Source organism: Bos taurus, chromosome 4, assembly GCF_002263795.3.
Source record: "Bos taurus isolate L1 Dominette 01449 registration number 42190680 breed Hereford chromosome 4, ARS-UCD2.0, whole genome shotgun sequence".
Classification (NCBI taxonomy): domain Eukaryota; kingdom Metazoa; phylum Chordata; class Mammalia; order Artiodactyla; family Bovidae; genus Bos; species Bos taurus.
The window spans coordinates 83,345,503-83,352,009 of NC_037331.1; the positions used below are offsets into that span (position 1 = coordinate 83,345,503).

Here is a 6,507-nt window from a genome sequence, read left to right on the forward strand (position 1 = left end):
CCCAATTTGGAATAAGTCTGTTTTTCTATTTCTGGTTCTAACTGTTGCTTCTTGACCTGCATACAGATTTCTCAGGAGGCAGGTAAGGTGATCTGCTATTCCTATCTCTTTAATTATTTTCCATAGTTTTTTGAGATCCCTCACCTTGAACCAGACATCCTGGAATGCGAAATCAAGTGGACAATAGGAAACATCACTATGAACAAAGCTAATGGACGTAATGGAATTCCAGAATAGGAGATAGTGAAACCATTTTGAATAGTTGCTGAAATTTCCATCTGTTTTGAATTTGAAGAATCAAAATGTAAGCCAACTTGCATAGAATTTCCCATGACTTAATGCATCTAGAAACAGTCTTGTCCTTTTGTTGTATCCTTGAAATAGGAAACTAGCTTGACTCCATTTTATGGCTATGTGACATTTTGTTATACAAAATTGTAACATTTTTAATTATGTACATTTTTATGATGAGGCAGTATTATTTTTATCTCAGACAATTAACTCATGAATTATATTAGACTTTTCCCTGAAAAAAGAAAGAGAATTTTAGAAAAATGTAATCATGCTATTTTGAAGCCTTCATACATTTTGTTATGAAATGAAATAATAATGTAGAACATTATACTGTGATCAGAGCTGTAATGTAATTAATATGGAAACTGGAAATATGGCTAACTGTGAGTAAACTAGATTATAGTAGAGATAGAGTTGTAAAAAATGAAAAAGGAGTTAGAGATTTAATGCATAATTTTAACAGGGGAAAAAAGAGGTCCATGTATTTATAAGAAATTCAATGCATTTAAAATATGAAAACATTTGTGCATGAGTCATGGCAGTTGGAGAACTTGAGATGTTGGCAGCCAGGTCACAGAAGTAGCCAACAAGAATGCCATTATGCACAAGATATGTGGGCATAAGGGGTGCATGTTTTCCTACATGTCTTACTGTTGATCATATTAATGGGGATTAAAGCAGAGGATTGAGATTTGGATTTAAATAAGCAATATATAGCTTGGAGCTAATACTGAGAAATAAAGTTAAAGGCAATGAAAATCTAAGCCAAAGGAAAGAGCATAAGAGGCATTTATAAGGAGGTTGGAAAGAACATGCAGCTAAATGGTTAGAAAACAAAACAAGTGAGTGATTGGTATTTGACTTCTAAGTTTTCTTGAAAGCATGAACATGGATAGAGAAACAGATAGTCTAGGCTAGTGCTATATATGCTTTCAGAGGAAAATTTATCTCAAATATTATCTCAAATTCAAAACATTTTGTGAAGTTAAATTATATTCAGTCCAGCCTTTTCATATTCTGAAAGCCATAATTTTAAACCAGATATCCTAAAAATGGCAAAATTCTCCACTTAAGTATCCCTATTATAATTAGTAATATGTAATAAATAATGTATAGGACAAATACATTAAAAGAAAACAAAAGTAATGGGAGGGTAGTAGACAATCTATAACAGACCCCCATAATGTGCCTTTCATAAATAGCTTTCTTTAGTTCCATGCCTTCACATTTTGATTAGATGCCTTAACAAATAACTGTGCCCTGATAAATGCTTGCAGATAATGAGTTCAGCGTGTGCTGCAGTCCATGAGGTTGCAAAGAGTTGGACATGACTGAGTGACTGAACAACTACAACAGTGAGTTCAGTGGAAAGAAAGAAGTCTGAGAGTAACGCTGAACTTGCCTGATCCTGAGAGAAAGGAATAGCCTCGTACTTGCAGCACTGGCTTTTGCAAGATGTCAGCACTTACTGCTGCTCCTGCTGCTGGGCAGCTGCCCAGAAGGATGAGATGGAAACTGGCAGGGTCTGAGGCTATATAGTGCTCTAGGCTCTGGGAAGTTGTTTTCTCAAGTGTTATCTCATCTGAGTTCATCGACATAGCACCGGTTTTAGTGTTCCCATTTTATTAGGGAGGAAATGGAACATCTTGTCCTTTAACTTAAACAATGCCTCCTTGCCAGCGTGACACACAGCTAGAATTTGGATCGATGTTGCACAACTCCAAATCTTAGTACATTTCATGACCACAGTTTACTAACGCTTGCTCAGAGAGGAACTACTGAGGATTGTAGTTGAGGTTCCCATTAGGGTAGCATAATGAGGATCAGACCAGGAGACCTGGTCTGATCCTCATTATGAGAGTTCTTGAGAGTTAATGCCATGGCAGTGTGAGACAGCCTTGAGTAAGAAGGATGCAGCCTCCAAAATACCTTAGCTCTTTCCAGTGCTAAAGAACTCACCTGCCAGTGCAGACATAATGAGATGTGGATGTGATCCCTGGGTTGGGAAGATCTCCTGGGGAAGGGCATGCCAACCCACTCTGATATTCTTGCCTGGAGAATCCCATGGACAGAGGAGCCTAGTGGGCTACGGTCCTTAGGGTCACAAAGAGTCAGACAGGACTCAAGCAACTTAGCAGTCACACATGCTTACTGGATAAAGTAGGTCCAAGGCCTGTTTTTATACAATAGTAAACTAAGAATGATGTACTATATATTTAAAGGTTAAAAAAAAAAAAGAAACTTCAAGAATATGTGACAAAGAATATATGTAGCCAACAAATCCTAAAATATTTACTCTCTGTATCATTATAGAAAATGTTTACAGACTCCTGGTCTATTTAACTCTCCTGTGTCTTTAGTTGAGCAAAGAAGAAAATGATTTTCTACAGGAAGTCTGGCCAATTTGAGATGGTCAATTCTAGATGAGAGCTGAAGTCATTTTTGCTACTCTAAACAGAGTTGGCTCTCAGTTTGTTTGTGTGCATTCCTTTATTGATTTTCTAATATGCTTTATTTCAAAAGGCTTGATGATTATAAATATATATTACAACACAAAGATAACATCAAAAATATTAAAACAAAGAACAAAAGAAAAACAGTAAGGTGAGATTTAGAAGCCAATGACAATAGTGTGATATAGGAGTAATTATACTCCACAGTGCTCCAAATTTATCGATGTAATTTGGCTATTTCTAGATCCTGTGAAGTTAAATGATCATAATAAATGTTTCAGGAAATATTAATTGCTCCCAATAACTTATATTTTCTAGACAGGTATTTTATAGAGGATTTGTTATTAAAATAATGATATGTACATTTTTCTGAGTTGCACTTTAATAACATTCGTTTTATGGAATCAAAAGAAAGATATATTCATTGGTATTATCTTGAAATGCTTATTTTTGTTTATCCCTTTCAAAATTTCTAGTTGCATGTTACCAAGATTTTCCATAAATAAACTATATTTTCTTATGTGAACTAACAAACTAGAATTAAGATTGCCAGATATAACAGGTCTCTGAAATCTGAAATTACCTAGGAATTGCAGGAAAAAAAATCTAATGTCTTAAACATCATGCCATTGTCAAAAATAAAGGTCATTATCTAGAGGGAACTTTTTTCTAGTTAATACAGTGACTTTATTGCTTGAGTACATTAGATAAATTTATGCAACTAGAGTAGAGGCTGTTTATTACTCATATTTCCAATTGGGAGGGAAGACTCGTTTGGTCTTATAATATTGAACCAATGGTGAATATGGCTCTCAGTCAGAATCAGATGGAATTTAGCATCTTTATCCTTTTGGTTCCTCTAAAGATGCTTTCCAACAGCAACAGCTTTCTTAATTAAATGCTAAAGATCCTCAGGAAAATCAGGAGCAAGTCCTTTGGACTTAAGAATCCTCAAGATTTAATTGCCTGTCACAAAACATACTTCTGTAACACCATGTGGGTCTCTCAGGATCACACCTATTTGTGAGGGAGTCAGGCCTTTCTTGGGTTTACCAGGTGGCACTAGTGATAAAGAACCTACCTTCCAGTGCAGGAGACATAGAGATGTGGGTTCGATCCCTGGGTCATGAAGATCCCCTGGCGGTGGGCAGTGCAACCATTCCAGTGTTCTTCCCTGGAGAATCCCATGGACAGAGGACCCTAGCAGGCTACAGTTCATAGGGTCACACCGAGTTGGACATGACTGAAGCGACTCAGTAAGTAGCACACAGGCCCTTCTTGGCCAGTTTGTAGATCTATGCTTCACATTGTCAGAGGTCAGCTTTAGCCAGGTGGAGATGCTGTGGCTGTCGGGCAGAGTCCACTGGGACAGGCCCTTCCTGGGAGTGTGCACAGGACCCATGATCGTGGCAGTGTGGTAGCAAAAAGAGAGGACAGAAAGCTTTTAAATGAGTCCTATTCCTTTTTGAAACATTTGAACAGATATCAAATTCCATTCATCAGTTTTATTATCAAATCCTTCCATTGCAACAGACAGTTGTTCCAAATTAGTTCTCATGATAAAGATTATAATAGTGAATAAAATAAAATGCTAAAAGTATTATGTGAGTAAAAGTAATTTAAATGGTATCCAGACCCATCTTAAGTTTCAGTAAATCATATCCAACAACTCATTTCCCTTGAATATGAGAACTGTGATTTTATCCTTCCCTATGGAGTGTTTTGCCAGTTTTCAATAGAAAAAAAAAAATGTAGTTAAATTTAAGAAAAAGGTATAACCCAAGTGAGGAAGCTATAGACAACAAATAACTGAATCAAGTTACATATAAGAATGAGATACTTAATATGAGTTACAATGAATTAAAGAAAAGTAGACCACATTATTGGAAAAGGAAATGGCAACCCACTCCAGTATTCTTGCCTGGAGAATCCCGTGGACAGAGGAGCCTTGGTGGGCTGCTGTCCGTGGGATCGCACAGAGTCAGACACGACTGAAGCGACTTAGCACTCATACATGCGTTGGAGAAAGAAATGGCAACCCACTCCAGTATTCTTGCCTGGAGAGTCTCAGGGACAGAGGATCCTGGTGGGCTGCCATCTGTGGGGTTGCACAGAGTCGGACATGACTGAAGCGACTTAGCCCCAGCAGCAGACCACATTATAAAATAAAATACAATATGTTAATAAGCAAAAGGAAGAGTATCATTGTTCATGGTGAATCACTACCAAAGTAATGTTAGGATACATTGTGGGTAGCTGTCAAAGTCAGGTATCAACACCTTGTAGAGTTTTCTTTGTGCTGCTTGATAAGTAAATGATATATCTCTAAGAAAAGTATATAGTAAAAGAAGAATAGGACATGAAGATTTCCCTCGTGTCTTAGACAGTAAAAAATAATACATTTTCTGGAGAAGAAAAAATAATTATTGTCAAATTTGAATAAAAACTGAAGTTCAGATGGATTCGTGGTAACTTGGATTTCCAGTCTAAGAGCTAGGAAGTCCTTGATAATGATGTAACAAGGTCTGTATTGGAAGAATATCTCAGAGCGAATCCACTTTTAGATTTCTTCAGCCTTTCAGCCTCTTGGTCATTTTTGTTGTTGTTCAGTTGCTAAGTGTTGCCCAACTCTTCATGACTCCATGGACTGCAGCATGCCAGGCCTCCCTGTCCTTCACTATCTCTCAGTGTTTTCTCAAATTCATGTCTACTGAGTCAGTGATACCATCCAACCATCTCATCTTCTGTCACCTCTGGTCACCTTTACCAGTATCAAAAGTTGTGAGATTTGGGGAACTTCAGTATGACTCCTAAATTTAAATCCTAGCAGGTATTCAACTTGATGTGTGTCCTTTTGTTGTTTAGTCACTAAGTTATGTCCAACTTATTTGCGACCCCATGGACTCTAGCCAGCCAAGCTTCTCTGTCTATGGAATTTCTGATATACAGGCAAGAATATAGGTAAAATTATAGGTGTGGGTTGCCATTTCCTTCTCCAGAGGATCTTGCCGACCCACGGACTGAACCCATGTCTCTTATATTAGCAGGCAGATTCTTTACCACTGAGCAACCAGGGAAGCATGTGTCCTTTAGGAAGGCTGAATACTTTCAGTTGTTTTATTTCCTATTCCTTTAGAAAGGTGGCAGTTTACCCTGAAAACAGTTTATAGAAATAATGAAAAATAACTGCTCAATATTATCCATATATATTTTATATAAATATGCCTTGTACCCAAAAAAGTCCCCCAAGCTAGTCAGGAGGAGAAGGGGATGACAGAGGATGAGATGATTGGATGGCATCACTCGATGGACTTGAGTTTGAGCAAGCTCTGGGAGTTGGTGATGCACAGGGAAGCCTGGTGTGCTGCAGTCCATGGGGTCTCAAAGAATCGGACATGATTGAGCGACTGAACTGAATGAACCTAGTCTTCTGTTATTTAAGTGCACAGAGTATATGTGTTATTCTGACATTAACTGGTCTTATAGTTATTATTTGTATTATTATTTACATTTATTTTTAATGCATTATTCTTATATTAAATAGTTACCTCTCAAGAGGTATGGCTTTAAGATTTCCCTGAAAACTGATAGAACTGATTCTATCTACCAAACTCGATCCATATAATTTCATGAAAAATATGTTTGCTATCAGTTTCTAAAAGTTAATTTTTTTGCTGTGTTATAGAAATTTTAAAATACACCTATATATCTATACACCTGTATATCTATATAATTTCTATGGTAGTATTCCATGTAAATA

General features: G+C 37.0%; 1 pseudogene; it reads right to left on the minus strand.

The window, feature by feature from the left end:
• Positions 1-3,460: 3,460 nt before the first annotated feature.
• On the minus strand, positions 3,461-4,257 carry LOC107132427 (small ribosomal subunit protein uS15-like; annotated as a pseudogene).
• Between the last annotated feature and the right edge of the window lie 2,250 nt (positions 4,258-6,507).